This window comes from Manihot esculenta, chromosome 8 (genome assembly GCF_001659605.2).
Source record: "Manihot esculenta cultivar AM560-2 chromosome 8, M.esculenta_v8, whole genome shotgun sequence".
NCBI lineage: Eukaryota > Viridiplantae > Streptophyta > Magnoliopsida > Malpighiales > Euphorbiaceae > Manihot > Manihot esculenta.
In genome coordinates this window covers 24,933,306-24,939,749 of record NC_035168.2, presented here as the reverse complement: position 1 = coordinate 24,939,749, position 6,444 = coordinate 24,933,306, and positions in this window count along the sequence as shown.

The window sequence follows — 6,444 nt, the reverse complement described above, 5'->3', positions numbered from 1 at the left end:
AATAATTTATAACATCTTTATTATAATTAAAATTGAAACATCAAAATGGTAAAGATTTATTTTAAATTTTTTTCATATCCAAATAAATCCTATAATTATTTGAATAAATTAAATAAAATTTTTAAATTTTAATTATAGATAAATATGCTCCTAAAGGACGTACAAGCCATTTAAATTCTAGAAAAGGTAAATAAAATCTTTAAAATTTTAAAATATACAAAACAAGTCCTTACTTCTAATACAAATATTTTTATGAACAACAACATTTATTAGAATGTCTCTCGGAGAGTTTTTTAAATCATTTAATAAAAAGGCAAAATCATCAATTCTCTCTATATTACACCAAAATCTTTAACATGATGTTATATATTTATGAAAATCTTATGTACTAGAGAAAATTTCATGCATGACTCTAGGTGTTTTTAAATTGAAGTAAATTCTCTTTATTTATCCATTTTCAACTTTAAAGAGCATATGTATATTCTTAAGACATAGTTGATATATTTTATAAAAGTTAAAAGGATTTATTTGAATTATTTTAATAGTTAAACGGTTTGTTTGAACAAAAATAAAATTTAAAAGCTTATTTGACTATTGACAAATAGTTTAAGGCGCAAAATAAGTCTTTTACATTCAACCTTAAAGTTTAACTGCAGTTATTTTTAAAATTAAATGGAACACAATCTAATAATTATTTGTTATATAATCTCAAATTAATTTTCTTCCTGTCCAAATTATGTATATACTCGTTTCCTTTACAAATTTTAGATTAGTTAATTTAGACATACATTTATTTTTGGATGATATATTTACTTTATATTTTACTAATTTTTAGTTTTCATATTTTTTTAATTTTGATTATTATTAATTTTTTCAAATCTTATGTTATTATTTCATATATTTAGAATTTATATTATATTTTCCTTTTAACTATATAAATTCATGCAATAATTTGGTGTAATATTTTTATGCAAATTAGCATTATAAGAAAAAAACCTTTTTGCGAAGAAAAATTTAGTCACAAAAGCTAAAAATTCGTTGTAAAAACCAACACCCTTCTCAAAAAGTTGATTTTCTTGTAGTGTAGTTTTATTTTTTAAAATAATGTCATATTATAGAATTATATGATAAACAAAACTATAATTATGTGATACTTATTTCATTTTAGAATTTTTTATTTTAATTTTAATCAATAAAAAATCTTATAATTTTACTTTTGTGTTATTATATATATATAGTTACCAAATTAATAAAATTTGGTTATTTTAATAATAGGATAAATTACATTTTAGTGTTGGAGTTTTAGCATCTGATGACCGCCGGACTTTCTACACCTGGGGGCAAGACCTGACCCTGAAGAAGAGTGCAGGCCTAGGACCCATCAGGCTTGACTCAAGCAAATCAGTCCCTCACTGCATATTCCAGCTCGGTAACATGAAGCAGGCAGGGCAGGCCACACGAATGGGGCTGAAAAAGAAAAATCCAGCCTGGTGATGTGATAGGATGTAGGGGAGCAAGCCCAGTCACCTCGTAGCCTTGCACGCATGCGCGCCGGGGAGAATTAAATGGCTGCTTGGCGTGGAGAGGGGCTCTGACACATTCGTACGTACAGATCTGAGTGACAGAGACAGGTGGCACTATAGCAGAGAAGCGGTTAGACATAACTAGTGGACAAAAGAAAAAGGGATAAAAGGGGAGGGATATCTTCTTCTCCAGCCAAGCTTACACAACCACTGTAAACCCTATTTTCTAGATCTCAAAATATCAATTGACGTCGTCTGTGGGAATGAAGAAGATCTGCTCATCACCGGAGTTCCGTTCTCGTAATACCCATTGAGATCCACATGGCAAACCACAACGAAAACCACACTAATAACATTCCAAATGACTTGAACTCTGCTTAAGAAGGTAAGCAATTTTCTTTCTCCAGTCCTACAATGGCCTCCAACCAACCACCAGTGCCATTTAATCCCTCGCCGAGCTCGGCAAGGAATGTACCCAGAGCCACCCTATCTGACCAAGAACTTCAAGCCATGGCTCTTCAGCTATAGAGCACCAGCCACTAGCTGGGATAGATGCTGCAGCAAAGGGGTCTCAATACCCCATTAAACATACCCCTGTAGCTGAAGGGGTCCACGCCACCTGTAATACCCGGCTAGACCCCGGCATCGGAATTCCAACTTTCCGGAGAAACCTCCATTAGAATCCAGAAATCTCGGATGTCGGAGCCTTCTAGAGGGGTAAAATAAAGGTTTTCTAAAATGTTTTAAAGTATTTTAAGGTTTTGAATGAGAAAGAAATTGAGTTTTGAAAGAAAAGACCAAGGAGGGAAGAACCCAGGTTCGGCCGCCGAACCTCAAGTTCGGCCGCCGAACCTCAAGTTCGGCCGCCGAACATGGGGCTGTTTAGGGGGCACGTTAGGCTTCCGAAAGTGGCTTCCTTTTGCTGCCGCCGAACCCCAAGTTCGGCCGCCGAACGTGGGGCAGTTGTAGGAGCAGATTTGGCCGCCGAAGGGAGTTTGGCCGGCCACTTATAAAAGGCCCCTTATCCGGAAAATGGGCGAGTTTTCTCTCTCTTTTCGGGCATAGGTGAGTTCATGCTCTCCTTTGGTTGTTTTTATGCTTTTTCTTCAAATCCCTCAAGTTTTCATGAGTTTTATCTTTGTTTTGAAGAGTTTTCAGCTTAGAACGAAGTTTTGAAGCTTGGAGATCTTCGGGGCTTGGATTCTCCACATCTCCAACTTTGGGTTGCACCAACCCTCGATCTTCAAGAGGTAAGTGTAGATCCTCATCTTTTACAATGTTTTAAGTAAGTTTTATGAAGGATTTTGGGATAGAGATGCATGTTGAAGCTAGATGTAAAAATGTTAGGGTTATGTGAGTTATGAGGTATTGTGTGTTGTTATGCATGTTTATGTGATGTTTGTTGGGGGTTTAGGCTAGTTTGAGACCCCTATATGCTTTGTTGTATGCGTTGTGCATGTTTTGGAAGTGTTGGATGTGAGTGTGGGAGGTTTGGAGGCGGATTGCATGAGGCGGAAGCGGGTTTTGCCTTGTTGGGGAACCCAGGTTTGGCCGCCGAAAGTGGTTTCGGCTTCTGAACCTGCCTGTGGAAGCAATCTTTGGCCGCCTAACCTTGCCCCCGAAAATAGACTTTCGGCTCTAGAAGGGACTTTCGGCTGCCGAAGGTGCCGCCGAAAGTGCCTGGCTTTCGTCTCTGGAGGAGACTTTCGGCCGCCGAACTTGCCTTCGAAAGTGCCTGACTTTCGGATCTGTGGAAACATTCGGCCGCCGAATGTGCCGCCGAAGGTGCCCTGTCCAGCCTTCCTTTGCCTGTTTTGCATGCATGTTTTGAGGTATTTTAGAGGGATATTTGGAGAGATGTTTAGTGTTATGTTAGAGTTGTTTGGTCCCTCATTTGAGTCCACCTGTGTAGGATCGCACCTGAGGAACCGAGGTGGTCAGCAGTGAGTGAGCTGCTCCAGAGTAGTAAAGCGTCAGCCAGAGGTGAGTAGAACATAACTCTCTTTATATTAAAGAAATCAAATGTTTTAAGCATGTTCATGCATCATGAATACCATGTTATGTAATAGGTTGTTTGCATTAGAACTCACGAATATGTTGCATTGCATAATTTGATGATGATGATGTGGATGGATATTGGATGATCCTCTAGCCCTCAGTATGATACCATATGACATGAGATGTTATGACATGATATGATATGAGATGGAAAGACCAGGTGTGGCCTAATTGCCCCTGGCACAGTTGGACTAGATATGATATGTTATATGTAAGAGAAGACCAAGTGTGGCCTAATCGCCTCTGGCATAGTTGGACATGTTATGTTATGTTAAGAAGAAGTCCTGAGGAGCTCCGTAGAGGGCTGGGCATTTATTGGATATATGGGGGGCTAATGGTGACAATACCATCTTAAGGTGATTTACTTGTGATGTGATGCATTTCATGATGGCATATCTTTATAAATTGTTTTACTGTTCTGCTCACTGGGCTTTATAGCTCACCCCTTTCCTTTAACCCCCAGGTTTGCAGGGACAGAGATAGTTCAGGAGGTCAGCGGGTCATGGCTATGGTTATGTTTTTGTAGTAGAATAGTAGTGGACATGATGTAATGTAAATATGTGTAATAAAATGCAAAATGATAAAATGTAATGTAATAGATAGAGTTGTGCTTGGCCCGAGTGTTTGGATAATCCCTTTGTCACATGATCTTTATGTAATGTTTTTATATTAAGAAATGACGAACCAAGCTTGATGTATGATATGTTGACCCAACTGGAGCATTTGATGAGGGCTCCAGTAAGGGGTTTTTATGTTTACAGGTTTAGTGCATGCACAGGTCAAGCTTGGTATGAGAAAAGTTAAAATTTTTATGTTTATGTTTGATCATGTATGGGATTATACCAGTTGTACAGGATGCATGTTAGGCTTGCTACGGGTCCCGGCGACCTTAAGTCGATCTAGATCCTAGCGCCGGTAGCGGTCCGGTTTCCAGGTCGTTACACCACCGAATCTCAACCCACCTTCAACTACCAGATCCCTCAACAAAGTAGCAGGAGGACCGGAGAAGGGAGCGAAGGAGCTGGCAGCCAGAGCCCGAGGGAGAAGGGTGAGAGAACTCATTGAGAATGATGAAGTGGAGAGCTACTTTGCAGGGACAGCAAGGAGGATAGAGAGCGAGGAATGGGGAGAGGGGTATCGCCTGGAGAAGAGGCCGTGACAAGAGGAGGCAAATGTAGATCAGAAGTTGCAGAAAATGAAGGAGCAGCTCTTAGCTGAGCTGGGGGCAAAAAACCACAGTCAAACCCTCCTACCTACATCATCACCATTTTCAGGGTGGATCCAACAGGAGACCATCTTTAAGAAGTTTATGATGCCACCCATGGCAATGTACGATGGAGCAGGGAACCCTCGGAAGCACATCCTGAACTACAAAACGTTCATGGAGCTCCAGACTCTATCAGATACTTTAATGTGTAAGGTGTTCCCCGCAACCCTCATAGGACCAGCGAGGGCCTGGTTCAATAGCTTGGAGGTAGGAAGCATTAAAAGTTTTGGGGACCTCGCCAATATTTTCATCAGCCGGTTCATAGCAGGGGTCCCGGCTGAAAGGAAGACCAGCTTCTTGGAGACAGTCAGGCAAAGGAAGAATGAGTCCTTGAGGGAGTACGTGGCCTGTTTTAACACGGAGGCCTTGCAGATCCCGGAGTTTGATGAGAGCTGCACTGTGGAGGCCATGCAGAAGGGGACCACATCTCTTGAGTTTTTTGGGTTGCTATGTAGAAAGCTACCCACTACCCTGGCAGAACTGATGAAGAGAGCCGAGAAGTATATAAGACAGGACGACACCTTAACAACCCGTAGGTTCACCAGGGAGGCTGGAGATAGAGGAAAGGCGGCAGAAGAAAGGAGGTCGGAGAGACCAGAAAGAAGACATAATAAGGGGCTTGAGGTGTACAGGCAGCCCTGGGACAGGAGGGAGCAGAGGGCATATCAACCCCGAATTCCTGAAGCAGTCACTCCCCTCAACGCATCTAGAGCTGAAGTGCTCATGGAAGTACAAGATAAGGACTTCCTCCAATGGCCTAAGCCCATGAAAACTGATGCTAGTCGGAGGAATCCTGACAAGTACTACCAATACCACCGGACCCATGGCCATGATACCAACAGCTGCTACCAGTTGATCAGTGAAATAGAAAGGCTGATAAAGAGGGGCATCTCCAAAACTTTGTGAAGAAACCAAAAGGAGAGAGGCCCCAGCAGAACTCTACAACAGAAAGGCCCCGTAGACATGGGGCAGGGCCCGTGAATGACGGCTCCAGCAGAACCATCAATATGATTGTAGGAGGGACTAGAGGCTGAATGAGCATGAGAGGAAGGAAAATAAGCCAAAATGGGGAGGGGAGCAGCAACGAGGTCTTGTAAGTGGTAGAGCACTCTCCAGTGACCATCTCCTTCTCCCATGAGGATGCTCACGACATTCAAACTCCCCACGACGATGCTCTTATCATCGAGGCCATCATTCACAACTACAGGGTCCGTAAGATCCTAGTCGATGATGGGGAGCAAGGTGAACCCGCTGCCCTACAAGGTTTTCTAGCAGATAAGGATACTAGAGGAGCAGCTGGTAAGATATCAAGCCCCGGTGAAGGGGATTGGGGGGACCCTGGTAACCGTAGAGGGGAAATTAAAGGTGGCCCTAACCTTGGGAGAACCGGCCCTTGTCTCAGACTCACTACGCAGTTTTCCTGGTGGTGAAGCTCCCATTAAGCTACAATGCGATCTTAGGAAGGCCTGTGCTGTATGACTTCAAAGTGGTGACCAGCATCAGGTACCTGACCATGAAGTTTCCAACAGAGGCAGGGGTAGGGGTAGTTTGGGGACGACAGGAGGAAGCAAGGGCAGTGTATCTAGCCACAGTGGC